This window comes from Cyprinus carpio, chromosome B25, assembly GCF_018340385.1.
Source record: "Cyprinus carpio isolate SPL01 chromosome B25, ASM1834038v1, whole genome shotgun sequence".
NCBI lineage: Eukaryota > Metazoa > Chordata > Actinopteri > Cypriniformes > Cyprinidae > Cyprinus > Cyprinus carpio.
Genome location: NC_056621.1, coordinates 23,439,404 through 23,462,099, shown reverse-complemented (window position 1 = coordinate 23,462,099; position 22,696 = coordinate 23,439,404). Strand labels below are relative to the sequence as shown.

Sequence of the window (22,696 nt, the reverse complement as noted above, 5' to 3'; positions counted from 1 at the left end):
TCTTTTCATCACATACACATGAGTAAGGATCATGTACAATCAGTCAGTCATTATCATAAAATGCAGGGTCATAAGGTCTTGCATCACCAGGAGTTTATTATGAGATAATAACCAACTGACTGCACATTATGCATTACATGCCTGTCCTCACCAAATAAATAAATACATGAACTACTGATTTGAGCTTTGAATATTTTTTAATCAGCTATATATCAAAGCTTCCACTAAGAAAAACATGCTTCTCAGAATCAGAATCAGAAAAAGGAATGCTAGGGTTAGGGGATGGAACTCATGGTGCATGGTAACTTTGTAGACTGAATTACTGTAGGATATGTATCATTGTTGTATCACACTGCAGAGTATCTTCCCACACCGTACACAGCCTTTCCCAACACCTGCTGGGTCAAGCTGGCCTGCTTCTTCCCCATTACGGTTTTAGCACTTAATCAATCATAGTATTTAATGAGAACTGCATGTAAACAACTGCATGCCACATAAACAACAAACATCATAACTGGATGCAGTCCATGATTCTTAGCGATACCGTCATTATCGGAGTGCATGTAAAGGTACCCAGTGAGCTAGCGCTGAGCTCAGCTAGCATGAAGCGCTCGCATCTGTTATCTGACTGTAGTGAAGAGCAGCATTTGATCAGCTCATCCTGAACCTCAGAGGAGCTCATTAACCAAGCACCATCCCCCACACTTCCACACAGAGACCCAGAGAAGACAAGCACACAGACGGCACAACCAGTGAATATTGACAAACCTTCACTTCTGCTCGCCCTCACACGTAACATAGCATCACAACCACCAGCATTCAGCAAAGAGATTGTGAACGAAATAATGGGACAAAAGATAGATGGTCCTTCACCAAACTTTAGCTAATTTCTCACAGCCTTTGCCCTCCACATCCTAATTAATTCAAGCACAGTCAGTTCACTTGGCAGCCATTTTGGAAACTCACGCGGTCATGCAAGTACACTTCCTGTAAACTGAAAGGGTGAACACTGAAATCCCCAAAACTACTTGCCAAGCACGCATTTCAATAACATATTTCAACAGCAGGTAATTCTATATGAATAGTACCATAAACATACTGTAACACATCCAATGTATGTTACACTGAGCTGCTGGAAGCTGGCCATTTTTCTTGGGGCCAGAGGCACAAACGTAACCTTTAGTTAAAAACCTGTACAAATTTGGCCTTAATATCAAACAAACCTAAAACTCAAAGATTTGTTCTGAGATTCTAATAGAATGTTGTGGTTGCTTACAAGCATTTCTTAGAATACTTTTAATAGAATCTTCATGAGGTTGTTTTCCCCAAAAAAGTAAATCTCTTTATCAAAAATTACTAAAACCACCAAAACATTTCATGGTCATTAAATTCATTATTCAATTCATGATTGGGTCTCAAAAATAAATATATATATATATACAGCAAGACGATTCAGTACATAATTTGATTCAAAACAGCACAGGATGTTTATGAAGGGCTGCACCCCAAGCCCTTACTAAATAAACCTTTACGCACCTTGCCACAATTAATGTAACTTCACTGATTTAAAGGGGTCATATGATGTGATTTCAAGTTTTCCTTTCTCCTTGGAGTGTTACAAGCTCTTGGTGCATAAACAAGATCTGTAAAGTTGCGCAGACTTCACATTCACATTGAGAATGAATTATGTTTGAAGCTATTTGATCTTCTGGACTCCTTTCTCAGCTTCAGTACACTGCATGAATGCAAAAAGATGCAACATTTATGCATGTTTAGAAGCAGGTGTCATTTTTTTTTCCAGTTTGCAAAACAGATAACTTTTCATTGTGCATTCTAATTAATCTCAATCAAACTGCAGTTGGGTTATTTTGATTAAGTAAAAATAACTAAAAAAATAATAATAATAAATAAATAAATAAATTAACAATAAAACAATAAAGACATGAGAAAATCAGAGTTATCTGTATATGTCCAATGTCTTTATTATAGGATTATAACAGAATTTCACAATCCGTAGTCTAACCTCCCCTAAAGTTTGCAGAGAAACCACAATGGCAGCTATTTTACAAGAGTAGAATTTTGCTTCAGTATGCCTTTATAATTTTTTTTACAAGCCCACCATGTAAACACTGAAACCTCAGTAAAGGTAATACTGTAACACAAAATGATAGATAAGGATATTTATTCTCTATTTTATTCTTAAATATTACATGAAATTAAAGATTTTTCGAGGCACTTTTATTTGTATGAAATTTTGCTATTAAACATTTAGGGTAATAATTTCAGTACTGAGCTTGCACAATGAAATTATTTCTTCTCTCATTTCCAATGGCTTGTGAGTGGAAAGTAGGTGTATTGGCTTAATCATTATTTTATACTGTCCACTAATTATTGTGTTGTCAGTGTGTATCTTTCATTTGTATTAACGATAAGAGCGGTAGTGTTTCAAATCAAGACGTCACGGACCGCCCACGTTACATCTGCTAGCTGACTGACGCACATTGCGTGTGGAAGGAATGTACCAAAGGATTTTAAACTTTGTTTATCTTTTGCTTGACTAGACGATAATTCCACTTTAAATTGTGGTCTACGTAGCAGAATTCCAACATGTCCTCCAACCAATACGCCCATATAGGTCATTTGTCCAAATTTGTACTCTTTTATCCGTCTCCTAATTCGGGTTTCATACATTTCTGGGTCTGGGAACATTTCAGTTGTGTTGCTGTCTATGGGAGGGTCAGAGAGCTTGTGGGTTTCATCAAAAATATCATAATTTGTGTTCCAAAGATGAACGAAGGTCTTACGGGTTTGGAACAACATGAGGGGGAGTAATTAATGACAGAATTTTCATTTTTGGGTGAACTATCCCTTTAAATAATGGCACAAAGACCAGTATATTGACTAGAGCAAACCTTAGTAAATTATGTTGTATAATTCATTTAAATACTCCACTCTCATAATTTTTGCATCTGAAAGGAAACTTCTACAAGAGAATATGCAGCAAAACAAACTTCCCACGCCTTTTCAGTGCTAATTGTTCGAGAACGCTATAACTGCAGTCTGGAGATCTCCAAATGGGGGCGGGAGCTCCAAAATGGGACGTGGCTTCCTCCAATTGACAGACAGGCACATGACACTCATGCACACACTTAAGTGCAAACTCCACCCCACAGCTGATTCTAAAGATTTTATTGGTTGTGTCAATTAAAGTGTTGATTTCCTACATTATACTACAAAAAATGCTAACCCCTAAACCTATCCCACACCTGACCCTAACCTAAACCAGTGAAACTGACTGCACGGCAGGATTGGCGCTGAATAGCGTGGTTAAGAAAGAGGCAGTTCAGGGGATAAACAGTTAACAAGATTATGCGATATGAGATCGTTCCGTAACTCCCCAACCGGACCTCACCAAACAATGGCACCTTTTTAGTTGCACCCAGCATCACTACCCCCTCCTAACCTGTGAATTTCGAGCCCCGGGATGCCCCTGTTGCTTAAAACAAAGCCATAGTGTAAAATATTTGCACTGTGCTGAGACGTCTCGCGGGAAAGCTCGTAGGTGAATCCCGTTTAAACACCACTGACCAAGAGTTTTGGGCTCTGCTCACATGGAGAATATTTATTTATATAGCATTATTTATTTTAGATCAACTAGAAACAATGTTTCACTTATAAAGTTTTATTTTGAAATGTACTTCAATAGCCAATGGTAAAAGTCTTTGCGGGAGTAGACCCCGCCCCATTTTGGAGGTTCTGCACACTTTTGGAGTTCACGCCCCATTTTGGAGATCTCTGGTCTGCAGTTATACCTACTTGAATTTTTCACTGTGTCTTTAATAAATCCGGACAGTAGTTTTTTTTAATGCCAAAAGAGGGTTTGTGCTGGTGCAAACTGTTAGTAAATCTGGCCCTAAATGTAATTTCCACTTTTTGTTTTCAGCTGGGTGAACCATTTTGTGATATTATATCACTGATACACAAATGTTAAAATAAATAAATAAAATGTGTTATCTCACTTAGGAAAAGCTTATGTTTTAAATTTTTTTTAAACCATTATGATTGTAAATTAAATTTTTTTATAATATTAGTTTATCTGCATAAAAGATAAAATTCATAATATGAAATAAATTTAGGGATAGTTTAATTCAATTTAATATATATATATATATATATATAATGTGTAAGTCATAAAAAACAGACTTAATATTTTTTTAGCATGTGAACATAAGTCAAAACAGCCTTTACACCATTACTTTTATAATGATGAACATGGCCATCAGTTGACCTGATCGGATAGATAGATAGATAGATAGATAGATAGATAGATAGATAGATAGATAGATAGAAAAATCTTAATTAAGCAGAGCAGGCATACTGAGCCAAGTTTCTCCACAAAAGACCTCTGTGTGAGTCGTCCATTCAAACACAAGCAGCTCTAGCATCATGCCAAGTACTGAGAAATAATGGAGCAGTTTAGAGGCTCCGTCCCTGTTCACAGGCTCCCTGAGCTGGGAAAACGTTGGTGCAGCGTTCAGGAGGGTTTTTAATTGTTTTCTCATCTCTCTTTTTCGTTGGCTTTCAAAAGCCTCGGGGCTGACAAACAGGCAATGAACGGGATTGTTTTGTGTTCGGTTGGCCACAGCCGGAGGTAAACACAACGCGCCCCTGTGTTCCCCCAGTGGCCATGGGAAGGGGGAGAGACAGACAGAGATGGAGGCCCTCCGGAAGCCGACAGAGATAGGCATAGGGTGCCATTATGAGAGCTGGCATTGTGTGTGCTGCTGAGATTCTCATGCGTGTCTATGAAGAGAAGGCGAGGGTGATAAAGCTCTCTCGGATGAAGTGAGTAACTGCTCTGCGCTCCCACACATTCACTTATTTACATGCTCAAGAGTGAAATTAATGCCCCGCGATCTCCAACAGCGCACACAAAGATGCTCACAAAGCTACCTTAAAGGCCTATTAGAGTCTGGAGTGGAAATGGTGGCTTTGAGGCGAGGAGAGGGTTCGTGCTTCTGGGGTTGGGATGGGACTGGATAGAAGAGAGAGGGAGAAGAATCAGACCTCTTTCTTCCAGTGTGTGATTTATGGATCCTGATGTTATTCTTTCCGCTAACGGCTGCACAATGCACAAACCGTAGCGTGGACACTGACTCACATCATTCAATTCTAGGAGTGTGTGTTGAAGAACCAACTCTCCAGAACACAGCACTGGGCACCTCTGCATTCATTCAGATCATTCACAGCTAAGCCAGACTCACGCACACTTGGATTTCACTCACAATAATCACAATTATCAAACGATACGAGAGAGAAGAAGAGAGCTGTTTATTATCCCACTTTATTCCACAGTAAGGGCCTGGATGGAACATGTCAGATCTTCCTAGTCACTATTTGATCCTCATGCGACCATACATATGTATGCAGAGCGTGTGGATATTTGATCATGCACCTGTATGCTTAAATGGGTGATTTTGTGTTTTTATTACTTGTTACATTATCAGTGAATTGCTAAAGGAAATACTGTAACACTGGATATCAATGACCTGAATTAGGGTAGCATTCAATTCAGAATTGTACATGTTTTTACAATAAAAACAAGACTGCATATGAATGAATCATTACATTGTTGATAAAAGCGTGCGGTGATTCAGTTAAATGCTGCGGAACGCCACACAGACGGATGTCTAGTGTCTAGGAGTCCAGCTCTGAGGCGCTCGTCTTGCCACGGGAAATCCTGAGTCAGTGCGGCACACGGGAATGATTTTAGCACTTCAGAAGACGAGAGATCGGACATCTAAAAGAGCACAACACCTTCTTTACCCAGTGTCATGACCAAATTTATCTGAAGTCTACCTAGGCTTTGGAGAGATGGAGATGGGGAGGAAGAAAGGAGTGATGAAGAGCGCAGAGAGAAAGGAGTTGGATGGCACTTTGGCAGAACAGGCGTGTTCCCAGGAGGATTACTCGAGCCTAAAAACACACACATGCTCACACACACATTTGTTTGTCTCTCTGCCTTTCTTTCCTTCATCTTTTCACTTCTAACACCCCTTAAGCTGTTTTCAATTTCTCTCACACACCATCTATCCACTGTTTTTCAGCATCCTGCTTTTCACTTGAATTATTCTCATTTCTTCCTCCTCAGTAGTCTTCAGTAATGGAAATGTTTATAGAAAGCACACGTGAGGTTTACGATGCTCATAGTATCCAAAAACACAAGCCTACCCCAATTACTCAGTCTTCACCTTCATTCATTTCTCCTCTTATATATTCAGTCTAATAAAACTCTATAACTCCCCCATTCAAAACAGAGATTCCTGCATTATTATTTATTTATGTTTTATAGCTGAGGAATTTACAGCTATGCTCTATTTCCCTGGGGATGTACTTCACATTGATTTTGACTGAGCACACCAACCCCCAGCCGTAATTTCAGCCCCATCACACCTGCCTTCACGGCTAACCTTTGACTCCCGGCTCTGATATGACACGAGTGGGGGAGGATATCACAGAAGGGTCTCCATCTGACACAGAATACTTCATAATCCACCAGTTTTTCAAATCAAAGTATGAAAAACCTGCAAAATAAGCTTCCCTTTTTAAGCTTCAAACATAAATTCCAGATAGTTTAAACCTGTTTGTTTAGTTTAAAGATTTGAATAAAAATACATTCATATGTGAAGTTATTACTGCATAAATACATTTGTGCACACATTATGCATCTATGCACGCACACACACACACACACACACACACAAACACACACACACACACACACACACACACACACAGGTCCCTTAACACAATGAATGGGGGACTTGTACTTTTGGCTCTCGGGAGCCTTTTGAAGTCCAACAGAATGAACATAATGGATTATCTGCATGACGGCTCTCTCACACATCTCTTAAAATCAAACAATAGTCAAGCGGTCTAGTCCTAGAAATAAATAAATAAATAAATAAATACCCACTCACACCTGACCCCAGATTCCACAGAAAATGAAAGTGAAATGAAATTTCTTTGTTTCTTTGATTATTACTATTTCATTTTAGTATTACAAGAAAAGAGTTGAAAAACAGATATCTTTTGAGTAAACTGTGCATTTGATATTCTGATTTAAAAGTTTATCATTGTGTGCTTCATAGTCATACAGCCATGCAGAAAGAAAGAAAGAAAGAAAGAAAGAAAGATGCCAGGAGCAATTTCAAACACATTACATTGATCACGTTAGAAAAGCTTAATGCAAGTATGAATCTTTGGCATATATCCACTGATGTGAAAACACACACACACACACGTGCACACTAACCTACACAGATCTCACCTGTCAGCCTGGAGGACTCAGGAACGGGTAACTGTCGGTGTTTTCTTAACGCTCTGCTCTGGTTCTGTCATGCACTTTGGTGAGATGTGACGCGTTGGTAGCGCGCGCGTGCAGCGTTCTGTTTGGATAATCCGGTGCTCCGAGCACATCTACAGTCACACTGAGGGAAGACTACCTCAGTGAGAACACAGGCGATGTTTACACTCCTCCTGCCCCGCCTCACATCAACCGTTCCTCCTATCTCCACACTCTAGAGTGGGCTACCTTTGACTAATTCTACTCGCATTCATCAGATAAATTGACGTTCGCCAGTTGGTTTATAATTGACATATAGCCTGCACAGTTAACTGACTTTACGTCTAAAATAGCGATGAGCGCGTAGAGCAGAAAGGAAAAGAGTATGGAATGCCAAGTCTGCCAAAATAAAAAATATATAAATACATAAATAAATATACAAATAAATGTAAAAAAGAAAAAAATAAATAATAATATATATATAAATAAATATACATAGAAAAGCAAAAAACGAAAATAAATAATTATTTATACATTTATTTCCTTTTTTATGTATATATTTATTTTTTTCCATATTTATTTATTTCTTCTTTTATTTATTTATACATTTATTCATTTCTACATTTATTTATTTCTACATTTATTTATTTTTACATTTATTTATTTCTACATTTATGTTTTTCTACATTTATTTATTTCTTCATTTATTTCTTCCTACATTTCTTCCTGCGTAGGGTAATGAGGAGGGCGTGGTTTACCTCAGACATAGCAATCGAGCTCAGAGTAAGCGAAGGCGAAGGGTTGAGGCCACAGTGACACCCTGTGGCGAAATACAATAAGTATCACTGACGTTGATACGGTCTGTGACTGCGAGGTATATGGTTAAAATCTTACTGTGTGACATGGATATGCTCGTCTTTATTCCGGACATGGTCGTAGAACATCGTTTGGTCTGGATTTGTAAAATGTCCTGGGCTAACAAACATGAAACAGGGACTCTGAAACGGAAGCGCTTTATTTTTTCCATTTTTCGGTCCCTAACTCACGGAAAGGAAGCAGGGCACATAGGCTACAGTGAAGTCAACGCAAGCATATTGACCAATGCTTTTGAAAAACGAGACCATTGCATTTGAATGTAGCCTAATTTCCAAAAACAATACTGACAGCAACAGCCTTATTAAATGTATGAACATCACATTAATCCACATCGATAAATTCAGTTAGAGGATAAGACTGTAGCCTATAGGGCAGTTAGCCTACCACTAAAATCCAACCAGATCTTCATCAGAGCCATCAATACAGAAGAGATCTTAATGCATTTACACAGCAATTAGCCTACAAGTGCATACAAATATTATGAAGTGTCTTACGCCTACATTTTGAAGACATAAATATGACATGATGGAATCAATGAAGTGATAGCCTACGTTTAATATGAAACTAAAACAGACACCAGGTGGCAGAAAGTCACTGTCTTAATGAGTGAGTTCAATCCACTCGTTTGATACACCGAATCAAAAACAACTCGACGTGTTGAAGCGATTTGTTTCTGATCATTTATATTTAGGCCTATGCGTTATCTAAATAATTATAATAGACTAATAATAATAATAATAATAATAAATAAAATGACCAAATGCTCAAAAAAGTTGGCAGAGAGGGGTCATGTTCGGGGAAACAACATAATTGTTGATAGGCTATATTTTTCGGGGCCATGGGTTTTATGCGCAAACCTGCATGACCATATAGCAACTATTCAGAAATGGAAATAACGAATGCATTAATATTTTGTTTTGAATTTAAGAAAAGTCGATTGAATATTTACAGGTTTTATCTCGTTATTATTTTCAGCCTACTGCGAATATAGACGGTTTCAACGGCATCAACATAAACAAACGTTAATGCGCGTGAGCGCTTTTGTGGACCTAACTTAACTTCCGGTAGACTCCAAATAGAATCAATAAAACAGTCAAGTCCCTCTAGAGTAGATATTTTTTGATAACAAAAAAATATGTTTGCTGCGTGGATCAGGCGGACTTAATGAATATGCAAATTCATTCTTTGCCAGCAGGAGATGTTTTAAAGCATAGACATAAAGCCCGAGAAATAGAGGTTTCCCCAGTAACAGCTAAACAAAGCAGAGCTGGTACGCTCATAAGCTGCTATCAGGCATATAACATGCAAGTCCTACTTCAGAAATACAGCGATATAAAAACAACTGTGCCTCGTTTTGATATTTAAACATAAATGTAAGGAATTATTATTATTAAACGTGCAGTACGTTACGTAATGTTACGTTACTCATGTTTATTTAACGAAGCCTTTTTGAAAATCGATCAGTTTTAAAATTGTGGTGGAGTCTCCAAAAATAAATAAATGTATGGGAAACACATCCCGCAGCACAACCACCTGAGCCCAGCTTCAGTCTACTCATCACCTTGGCTTTAACTGCGTTTGTAGATGGCACCGCAGCCAGACCGATATAACACAGACCGGAAGTTAACTTAGGTCCAGGCGCGTGCGCCCGCGCCCGATGAAACCGTCTATAACGGGTTGAAATAAAAGACGGCGCCGTCCACAGAGACATTTCTATGTGCACTATTTCATCCGTGAAAACCTTAGTCCCTGGCTATCATGTCAGAATCTGCAATTCAAAAAAAAATATTTTGCAAGCCACTGCAGCAAATTCAGCAGCTTTTAGATATTGTTGTTGGTCCGACTTTGTCAAAACAAACCCGACGGGACTCAGCCCCGAAATTCAACTGCTGTCGCTCTTCTCTTTCTTTACTTTCCGCTGTAGCTGTTGGGTCCGTGTACATTTTGGTCATTCGATTTTCTATTTAAAAAATTAATAAAGATAAATTTAAGAAACGGAAAACGAAAATTAGTTAATACGAAAATTTTCGTATTTTTGTTTGTGGGTAAAAAATGAGATTATGCTTTTAATATTTGTTTGAATGTGCGGGTGGCGCTGAAACGCCCCTTTCATCCCTTCTGTACCGCCCGACAAGCGGCATTTTTCACCAGGAGAGAAGCGGCAGACAGCAGAGTTTATTAATCCTGCGGATTCTTTGCTAGGGGTGCTTGCAAGGAAATATGCAGATTATATATATATATATATATATATATATATTTATACATATATATTCAAATGTCAATTGAATAAATTAATTTCTGTTTGATCAAAAAAAAAAAAAAAAAAAAAAAAAAAAAAATATATATATATATATTTTTTTTTTTTTTTTTTTTGACCAAACAGAAATTAATTTATTCAATGACATTTGAATTTTACTGTAGGATCTACAATGGCATGAAATATAGGCCTAGCTACTACTAATTTTTTGCCTACTTACAAAGTCTTACAAAACCTCAGAACATGTTTTCATTTGCTATACAAACAACAACAGCAACTGAAGCTTTATCTTGTAGAGTGTAGTCTGCTGCACTTCTCCGATCGGCGGATCCCGATCCACAGCTTCCATCACGATAACAGGAAAGAGCTTCAGCTCCGTCAGTTTGGGTCGTAAGACACCCTAAATCAGTGCCGGCCCGAGCCTCTTGGGGGCCCTAAGCAGAATTTGATTTGGGGGCCCCCCCTTTCCACCATGCGGAGTCACCTGTGCTTCAAGATTATTGACACAAATGTCACACTTTAATGTTACATTATAAATGAATACAGTGAGGTTTATGTATTAATACAAAATAAATAAATAAAAATCAATACTTAACATACTTCACTCTTAAACTTCTGAATACAAACTGTCACAAAACATGAAATAAATAATTTGCCAAATTGAAGAAATTATATAGGCTGTGTAATCTATAGCAAAAATGTAACAGCAGCAATTACATGGCATTTGGCTCCCTGTGCAGGCATTTGTAATAACATGTACATAAATTGTTTATTTTGTATGTGCCTACAATATGTATTTTAACAGTGTTATTATTAACCAATCATTATTGCCTCATATTTTTTTAATATATAATGCAATAATTTATATGAAGTTAATTTAAAGGCTATTGATGGCTTAGGTCTGTAACAACAACAACAACAACAACAACAACAACAAAAATATTACAGTATATTAATACTTCTTTGTAAATTATTATCTGAAGTAACAAAACCATGGTTAATTTGCAGTTGCCATGGCTACAAGAACAATGATTTGTGGTGTTATTGATAAACCCATGGGTAATTTTTGTAAGGGAACCTGAGAAGAAGAAAAAAAAAACTGAAAAATTTGCATTCTACGTAGTGCCTGAAAGTGATAAACGGGCCTCGTTTTTACCTAAATGATTTATAATTTATTTTAATATATATTAAAAATGTATAAGGTGACTGCAAGTCTTTCTCCTCAAATGCTAATGAGCTTCAAATTTGCCTTTGAGCCCATGTGAAAAAGTAGCATAATTTACATATGTCTTACAGTTTGTTTTAATAAATATTCAACATTATATTCAACTGTGCATTATAGCTGACACCTAGATGAACAATTACAGTGGTTTTTATGACTGTAAGTCATTCTCCTCAAATGCTACTGACGTTAGAAAAGTGTATAACAATATCGCATGTAACTTTAGACACGGTCCCTAAATTTGAGACTCTCGAACGTACAACGACAAGCCAACTTTATGTCCTTTTCTTCTTTCTCTTTTCGGCACCAGAGGGATACATCCTTTTTGTGACATGGTTTATCATTTATTACAGTGACGCGCACTTGCGTGCCGGCGCGAATTGTCAATGCACGCGAAGGTGTCTATGTGCAATTGCGCATGACTAAAACGCTAGCAGACACAGCAGCAGTTGTTGGTAAATAAGTTTTTTTTGTCTTGAATTATTCATTTATTCGTTCATTATTCATTCATTCATTCATTTATATCACTTGTTTAAGTTATTTAATTGTAAAAAAAAAAAAAAAAAAAAAAAAAAAATTATTGGGGGGCCCCCTGGTGGCGAGGGGGCCCCAAGCAGCCGCTTAGTTCGCTTATGCCTCGGGCCGGCCCTGCCCTAAATAACATTAAAACCTTACAAAATTCAACAGGATTTGCTTTCTGCCATCTCGGTCTACATTAACTTCTTTCTGAAACGTCAGAAATGGAACCAGGCTCATGCATCAGACGAACCATGTCTAGCTGGACATGTCTACTTTTAAAATAAGCCATTTAAATAGAATAACAATAATAATAATAATAATTTTATATTTAGGCCTATGTAATTCAAATGAAACCAACCAGAGGTGCAGTGTTTCCCGTCTGAACTCATTATCTGTAATTATGTCACACCATCACTATATTCAAAAGGTCATCTACAGAATTCGTGAATTCAGTTCATAATTCTAAGTAGCCTATAGCCTATAATTAAAAACATTTAAAGTAGACTAATTATGGGGAAAACTTATTTTAATATACATTTTATTATAAATGTGGGGTTGGATTTTTCCCATTTTATTTTTTTTATGAATGGCCTAGAATAAAAATAAGTAGGCAAAAAATTAGTAGTAGCTAGGCCTATATATTATTCCATGTCGTTGTAGATCACCGGCTAAAGTAAAATTCAATTGGTGTTTTATGAATAAAGTTGTCAAGTCTGCTTTGTCAATAATATGTAGCAGCCGGAAAAATATAATATTATTTTTTTTATTTTATTATTTATTTAATTAATTTATTATTATTATTATTATTATTATTATTATTTTATCTTGCAAGCACCACTAGCAAAGAATCCGCAGGATTAATAAACTCTGCTGTCTGCCGCTTCTCTCCTGGTGAAAATGAACTGCTGAGCTTGCGGTTGCTGCTTGTCGGTGCAGTACAGAAGGGATGAAAGGGGCGTTTCAGCGCCGCCCACACATTCAAACAAATATTAAAACATAATCTCATTTTTTACCCACAAACAAAAATACGTAAAATCCAGCTACATTTTTCTTTTTCCGTTTCTTAAACAAAACGAAAAAAAAAAAAACGAAAAATCAAACCGTTTCTCATTTATCTTTATTTATTTATTTTTAAATAGAAAATCGAATGACCAAAATATACACGGACCCAACAGCTACAGCGGAAAGTAAAGAAAGAGAAGAGCGACAGCAGTTGAATTTCGGGGCTGAGCTCCGTCGGGTTTGTCTTGACAAAGTCGGACCAACAACAAATATCTAAAAGCTGCTGAATTTGCTGCAGTGGCAGGCAAAATTTATTTTGAATTGCAGATTTCTGACATGATAGCCAGGGGACTAAGGTTTTCACGGATGAAATAGTGCACATAGAAATGTCTCTGTGGACGGCGACGTCTTTTATTTCAACCCCATTATATTCGCAGTAGGCTATCACTGCAATAGTTTGACCAAACTCCCCACCACAATCATTCCCTTTAAATAGATTCCATTATGGTTTGCCAGCTGCTGCTGATGATGATAACAATAGCCTAATAATAATAATAATAATAAAAAGAAAGAAAGAATGATAATAATAATAATAATTAAAAAGTTATGTAGACTATTTTTTGTTATGTTTTTGGGCTACATAAATTTGTACAAACTTTTACAATATATAATTTGATTTGATCTTTGAAGTAGCCTATTAGATAGAGATTTTTGATCACTGTGGTTGGTTACAAAGACGTTAATATTCTGAAAATAATAACGAGATAAAACCTGTAAATATTCAATGGACTTTTCTTAAATTCAAAACAAAATATTAATGCATTCGTTATTTTCATTTCTGAATAGTTGCTATATGGTCACGCAGGTTTGCGCATTAAACCCCATGGCCCCGAAAAATATAGCCTATCAACAATTATGTTGTTTCCCCGAACATGACCCCCTCTCTGCCAACTTTTTGAGCATTTGGTCATTTATTTATTATTATTATTATTATTATTATTATTATTATTAGTCTATTATATAATTATTTAGATAACGCATAGGTCTAAATATAAATGATCAGAAACAAATCGATTCAACACGTCGAGTTGTTTTTGATTCGGTGTATCAAAGGAGTGGATTGAACTCACTCATTAAGACAGTGACCTTCTGCCACCTGGTGTCTGTTTTAGTTTCATATTAAACGTAGGCTATCACTTCATTGATTCCATCATGTCATATTTATGTCTTCAAAATGTAGGCCTAAGACACTTCATAATATTTGTATGCACTTGTAGGCTAATTGCTGTGTAAATGCATTAAGATCTCTTCTGTATTGATGGCTCTGATGAAGATCTGGTTGGATTTTAGTGGTAGGCTAACTGCCCTATAGGCTACAGTCTTATCCTCTAACTGAATTTATCGATGTGGATTAACGTGACGTTCATACATTTAATAAGGCTGTTGCTGTCAGTATTGTTTTTGGAAATTAGGCTACATTCAAATGCAATGGTCTCGTCTCAAAAGCATTGGTCAATATGCTTGCGTTGACTTCACTGTAGCCTATGTGCCCTGCTTCCTTTCCGTGAGTTTTGACCGAAAAATGGAAAAAATAAAGCGCTTCCGTTTCAGAGTCCCTGTTTCATGTTTGTTAGCCCAGGACATTTTACAAATCCAGACCAAACGATGTTCTACCGTATCAACGTCAGTGATACTTATTGTATTTCGCCACAGGGTGTCACTGTGGCCTCAACCCTTCGCCTTCGCTTACTCTGAGCTCGATTGCTATGTCTGAGGTAAACCACGCCCTCCTCATTACCCTACGCAGGAAGAAATGTAGGAAGAAATAAATGAAGAAATAAATAAATGTAGAAAAACATAAATGTAGAAATAAATAAATGTAAAAAATAAATAAATGTAGAAATAAATAAATGTATAAATGAATAAATGTATAAATAAATAAAAGAAGAAATAAATAAATAAATATGGAAAAAAAATAAATATATACATAAAAAAGGAAATAAATGTATAAATAATTATTTATTTTCGTTTTTTTTTTTTTGCTTTTCTATGTATATTTATTTATATATATATTTATTCTTTTTTTCTTTTTTACATTTATTTGTATATTTATTTATGTATTTATATATTTTTTATTTTGGCAGACTTGGCATTCCATAAAAGAGAGCAGAAAGTGAATGTGCGGAGTGATGAAAGGATGAGGAGAAACAGCGCAACGAAGCACACACAATAGCTTTTAAATAATACAACATAGGCTACAAACTAATATAAAATTAATACAATATACAAAGTAATAATTAAATAAACAACAATTAAATGCATTTATATCCAGATCAGTTAAATGTGTTATTAGTGTTAAAAGAATATCTGGTCTCAAAAAAGGAAGGAAAAAAAAAGAAGAAAAAAAAGGTGAGCAGGTCTGCCAGCTCCTGCGATTAAAAACTTTAGAGTTTTCATGATTACACACATTGGTAGATAGTAACTTTTGACATAGATAGGTTCGACATCCAACATCCATCTAAATAAACTAATTTAGAAAGTAAGTCTTCTTCTTCTCCTCTGTGCATTGCATTTGTTTTGCATTGACTGTGGTATGTTCATGTATAGTGTGAACAGAAAGTCTTCTCCATTAATTTTCAGGCAGGATTTTTCTTTGGCATTGCTACTTAGGGTTGCCACCCGTCCCTTAAAATACAGAATCGTCCCGTATTTAAAGGTAAAATGATGCGTCCCATATCAAATCAATACGGGACGCGATTTGTCCCGTATTTTACAAATCCCAACATATAGTTGAATAAACAAAAAAGTATATTGCACTGTTTATAATACAAATAGAAGTTATAATCAAATCAATTTCATACAAGGTATTAGAGAAGCTCATTTGCACGTGATTCCATTTTGGCATCTTTGTTTTCATGGAGACGGAGTCTCCAGAACGCGCGCCGTTAAAGTCCTTTCATGCGCTAAACCAGCGCGGTTTAAAACATCTCGAGCTCACTCACATCCGCCCTTTGAACACAAGACTCTCCAGACGTAGGGATGAATAGGAAAGTTATCAGTGTGTCTATCTAATGATGAACGTGCAGTTTGCAGAGAAGCATTTCAGTTGTTCACGTTGGACTGTCTGACTTAAAGGGATAGTTCTCCCAAAAATGTAAATTTTGTCACACCCACAAGTTGTTCCAAACCTTAATTTCTTTCTTCTGTTGAACATAAAAGAAGATACTTTGAGGAATGTGGGTAACCAAAGATTTTCTTGTCCCCAAGGACTCTGTTAGTATTTTATTTTATTTTTATTTATTTTTTCTTGAAGTTACTGAGGACCAGAAGCTGTTTGGTTACCCACATTATTCAAAGTATCTTCTTTTGTGTTCAGCAGAAGAAAGAACTTTAAGCAGGTTTAGAACAGCCTGGGTAAATTATGATTTATATAATTTTGATTTTTGGGTGAACCATACATTTAAAGTGACAGACACATCTGTGCTTCAAGGTATAGGACTATTGTTTTATTAAAATTGGGATAGTCTGTTAATATAATATTCCATACATTATCATAGCATGATAGACATAATTATTATATTTTTAGACATTATTAGACAGATAAATTAATAGGTTCTAATTAATGTTAGACCCTATTTATTAATTTATCATTTATATTAATCATAAATATATACAAAATGTCATATACATTTTTTACAAATTACTATTTAGTATTTAGATAAAAATGCAACGAATAAATGAAGACCTAATTTGAGCAAATGAATAATAATAAAAAAATTATCCCATCCAGGTAGCAGCTGCAGAACTGTCAAAAAAAGACTAATAATAATTAATAAGTATAAATAATCAAATTTAAAATAACAATATTAATATGTTCCGTTGGAAGTTTGAAGAATAAGAATGCTTGAGCATGATTTTTTTTTTTTTTGAGGTGGGGGGGGGGGGGGATCGTGAATGGGTGTCCCTTATTTTGCCTCTCTGAAGGTGGCAACCCTAATTGCTACAGAGGTGATTGCTGCAGCTTTAATGGAAGAAAAGTGGATAGTTATGATGACTTTAAGCTCAGAGGCTATATTAAGCACTCCGAATTCATAAAGCTACCATATACATCAGCCAGGGGCATCGGACTGGGGGTAAAACCAGTACTGTTTACCAGGGCCCCAAAGGAAGAGAGGACCCCTGAAAAGTCTGGAATATATTTTATTTTACCTGGATATTTTCATGGGGGCCCATCAGGACTGCCTATGCATAGGGCCCGGGATCTTGTGCAGCGCCCCTGACATCAGCAACTTTACTGTCAATTCCTGTTTGTTGCTACTGCGTGTTTTGAGTTTGAGCTCCGTCAAGTTAATTCTTTATTGTCTATTTTTTATCTTAAAATCAATTTTATACACCATCATTTCCATTTCTATAATATCTTAAAACACAAACTATCCTATTCTACAATAAAAACGGTCAGAGCACCTTGTTATCACAATTTTTTATTTTTTTTTGATTGCCAGAGTCCGCTATTAGCTTATAGCCCATTAGCATCGCCAGCGTGGTTGCTGCTAATCTCGCTTACATTGTTAATCTCCACCCGGAGCCGCTTCACTTCCCTCCACGAAATGTAACACAATGCTCTGAACGTCGAAGACTCCATCGTGTGGCACGTCCTTGCTTCATTAGCAGATAGTAAAGTGCACAATCACTGTTTCCCTGGTCCTCGTGTTCTCGATGTTTCTGCACAGATACCTGCGATCCTGAAGAGCGATGAGAGCATCGGCTCTGTTGTTCTGCATGTGGGGGTTAACGACACCAAGCTGGGGCAGACGGAAACACTGAAGAGGGACTTCAGGAGCCTGATCAAGACACCACGCAGCACATCACCTGCGACAACGATCATCGTGTCAGGACTGCTTCCCACGTATCGACGAGGATACGAAAGGTTCAATAGACTTTTTGCTTTAAACAAATGGTTGTTGTCATGGTGTAAAGAACAGAAACTGCTCGTTGTTAATAACTGAAATCTTTTTTGGGAGCGGCCTAGGCTTTTTTGCACTGATGGCCTGCACCCCAGCAGAGTCAGAGCGGAACTCCAGGACGCTACGCTCCATATGACTAGTCACCAAATTATTATATTGATCTAAATGACTGTACTCCTAGTTATAACCATGAGCCCCGTCAGACTGGTCATGGCAGCGGTGTTTCAACAATATATAGTGATATTCTCAATGTTACTCAGAAAACAGGATACAGGTTTAACTCATTCTAAATACTTATGCTTAATGTTACACTGTCAGATATGCAAAACAGTTGTCTTCTATCTCTTGCTCTGGCTACTGTGTATAGACCGCCAGGGCCATATAATTCCTAAAAGAATTTGCAGATTTCCTCTCAGACCTATTGGTAAATGTTGATAAAGAACTAATTGTCCAAGATTTTAACATTCACATTGATAATACAAATGATGCATTAGGACTTGCATTTACTGACCTAATAAATTCTTTTGGAGTCAAGCAAAACGTCACCGGGGCCACTCATCATTTTAATCATACTCTAGATTTAATTATATCTCATGGAATTGATCTTACTGATATAGATATTGTACCTCAGAGTGATAATGTTACTGACCATTTCCTTGTATCGTGCATGTTGCGTATTACTGATAGTAACTATATGGCTCCACGTTATCGTCCGGGCAGAACTATTGTTCCAGCCACCAAAGACACAAATAACAAATAACCAGTTGATTTATTTCACTAATTCCATTCAAAAAGTGAAACTTGTGTATTATATTCATTCATTACACACAGACTGATATATTTCAAATGTTTATGTCTTTTAATTTTGATGATTATAACTGACAACTAAGGAAAATCCCAAATTCAGTATCTCAGAAAATAAGATTATGACTTAAGACCAATACAAAGAAAGGATTTTTAGAAATCTTGGCCAACTGAAAAGTATAAAAATGAAAAGTATGAGCATGTACAGCACTCAATACTTAGTTGGGGCTCCTTTTGCCTGAATTACTGCAGCAATGCGGCGTGGCATGGAGTCGATCAGTCTGTGGCACTGCTCAGGTGTTATGAGAGCCCAGGTTGCTCTGATAGTGGCCTTCAGCTCTTCTGAATTCTTCGGTCTGGCATATCGCATCTTCCTCTTCACAATACCCCATAGATTTTCTATGGGGTTAAGGTCAGGCGAGTTTGCTGGCCAATTAAGAACAGGGATACCATGGTCCTTAAACCAGGTACTGGTAGCTTTGGCACTGTGTGCAGGTGCCAAGTCCTGTTGAAAAATTAAATCTGCATCTCCATAAAGTTGGTCAGCAGCAGGAAGCATGAAGTGCTCTAAAACTTCCTGGTATACGGCTGAGTTGACCTTGGACCTCAGAAAACACAGTGGACCAACACCAGCAGATGACATGGCACCTCAAACCATCACTGACTGTGGAAACTTTACACTGGACCTCAAGCAACGTGGATTGTGTGTCTCTCCTCTCTTCCTCCAGACTCTGGGACCCTGATATCCAAAGGAAATGCAAAATTTACTTTCATCAGAGAACATAACTTTGGACCACTCAGCAGCAGTCCAGTCCTTTTTGTCTTTAGCAGATGGGAGTTTTACTTACTCAAACATGTTCTGAGGGCAGAAAGGAAAATGATTGGTTTACAGATTCAACCAATGAAATTGAAGCAGATGCGGAGTCAGGAAATTTGAAAGTGTAGATGGAATACTTCAGACAGATACGTTACTGACGCTTCGTGGGACGCATTTATTGCAAGGTAAGTGAATTTACCGTGTATTTTCATGAAAAAAAAATGAACATCTCTAACATTTTAAAAGATAATTAGCGAACAAAGATACACAGAACAAATAATCATGGACTAAATATCATATAGCATGCATTTTCACTTGACTGCTTCATCAGTTGATTGCACCAAAGCTGTTTATGAGGTAACTGGAGTAAAACATGTTTTTCCAATACTTCCGCACTGTCTGTGAAACCGATATGAGTGACAACAGAACTCGTTCTTATATCCTTGACATTTCATCAGTCAGTTAGCGTAAGCATTAGCACTGCTCTCAGGGCAGAAGTACTCAATATTCATATTACTGTTATTTTTAATGAACTATGTGCTGCTCTCAGGGCAGAAGTATTCAATATTTAAATTACTGTTATTTTTTATGAACTGTTGTACATTCGTTAAATATGGCTGTCAGCGCCATTGTAGTCTAATATACAGTGTAGTCTACACTGCATAGATAATATATATTTTTTTCATTTGTTCTATATAGTATTGACATAGTTTTTCCTGTTTATATTAACGAGTTATAGGCTAGTAAATTTATGCATATTTTTAAGAGTATTCAGTTTTTTTTTTTTTTTTTTAAATCATTACATTTATAAATCAATAGACAATTTCTGCATTATTGATTGATCTTTTATTTTATTCTCCAGTTACCTGGAGGAGCTGGCAGAAACTGGACAATTCAAAGGAGCTAACACTGAAGAGGCATCTGATGCTGCGGAGTAAAAAAATGATGCAAAAATGGAGATGTATGAAAAATGTTGTGTGTTTGGTTCCACCTGATAAAAGCACATAATAGCCAAATTCGGAAGGTAAATGGTTCTCATGGGGACGTAAGTGATTATCAACATTTACAGGGGTAAGTCTGGTTTTACTGCCATCTGAATCCAGAATGTCACTGTTTTTTCTCCCACCATCCCCATGAAAATCCCTGGCCGAATTACCAAGGTCATGTGGTAATTTAATTGCTGTCCAAATCCACATCTCTGAGAATAAATCATTTCAAAATTAACCGTTTAAATCCATTTTCACCAGTTTAACACCATATACTAACTGTTGTACTTTGCATGCATATTACTAAAAAACAATATTTTATATATATATATATATATATATAAAAAATATATATATATATATATATATATATATATATATATATATATATATATATATATATACATACTGACATGCTAGAATGTTTACAAGAATACTATTTCAGAACTGCTCCATCACAGTGATTGGATGCTTGTTAAGAACAAAAAAGACCAGAAAAGCATGTAAACATTTGAAATGGGTAATTATTATGGCAGTAACAATACCATTTTTAAATATGTGTAGGCCTACAATTACGTACTTGAAAATGAGAACCAAGCAGCTTTGTTTACCTCATGTAAATAAGAGGTTGCATTTACTTATTAATGCTAATCTCCACATTTTTAATGACACCCATCATTTTGAGAGATAAAAATTAAGAACCATTTCAGCTATATTGGGTCTATTTTCCTATTTTTAAACCAGAGATTTAAATAAATAATAAATAGTATAGTATTACATTTAAATCTTTTATTCCAAGAGTATGGCATTTTATTTAGAGCAGACAACTATGCAACTGGCCATGTCAGCAGTGCATTCCTAGGTTCATAATGATCTCACATCTTTCTTCTCCACTGTGAATAAATCATCAAATACATGAGTTATCACTGAGGTGCCATGTAAATAATTTTTTACATATGTCTATATGAATAACAATTGCCATCTGAATTATGAGAGAAGTCCTGAGTTGACTTGGTGACACATAAATGTGATTTTAAACGTTCCCGTGTCAATCTATGTGCAACCACTTAATGTTCTCATAGGCTATTAAATTATGGAAACTAAGGCTGTTTTTTTTTTTTTTTTTTTTTTTACTGTGCTGTAAATGTTGTTTCATTCAATGTCTATTGTACAGATTGTTTTTGTAAGAACACAATAAAATGTTGATTGAAAATAATCAGTTTACGGGTCCAATATTACAATAAAATAATCAAGTATAAGTATGACTACTTTCTCTTATTAAACAATAAAAAACAAATCCAGTGAATTAAATGCATGTACAACACACAGGAAGATTTCACAGGAAAAAGGTAGATGCATCATTAAACTGCTGTAGTTTGAACGTGCTCCCTTTAAACCAGGCCATACTGTAGGTCGCCTTGCCAGATATCTTCTCAAAGCCAGTTTCTCAAAGTCTCCAGAAGTGTTTGCAACATCTTCCTGCATTTGAAATGCATAAAGAGTCTGGTTTCAATTTACACTAATAATTATAAAAAAATAAGCTAAAAAATAAATAAAACAAAAACATTATTTTACCTGAAGGCTTTAGTTTTGGACATTGAATCATGAACATCCTCATTTTCATATATTTCCTGGACCACTTTCTTTTGTGGAGCAAACTTGCAAACCAGGAACATTACATCAATGAACAGCTCACTGCACAGCATCTGAAATGTAGCAATGTAAACAAACATAATTACTAGTAAAATCATAAAAATCACATTTCAACTCCCTCAAAATTTAAAATTTCTTAATGACACATAATACATCATTAAACCCTGCCATTTCTATAGCCTACTGTACTCTGTTTGGCCTCAGCTACAACTACAGTGATTGAGGGCAGATTAGAGTAGAGTAGACGTTTG

At 36.2% G+C, this 22,696-nt stretch overlaps 1 protein-coding gene across 2 annotated transcripts in view; it reads right to left on the bottom strand.

Annotated features, from left to right (window-relative positions):
- The window catches only part of LOC109080625 (excitatory amino acid transporter 2-like), a 50,792-nt gene extending 43,203 nt beyond the window's left edge, over positions 1-7,589 (bottom strand). Inside the window, exon 1 of one of the 2 annotated variants that reach the window (XM_042753648.1) lies at positions 7,331-7,589. The gene's annotated coding sequence lies outside the window, so the exon portion shown is untranslated. The remainder of the gene's footprint in view (positions 1-7,330) is intronic. The other variant, XM_042753649.1, reaches the window with a different exon arrangement.
- Between the last annotated feature and the right edge of the window lie 15,107 nt (positions 7,590-22,696).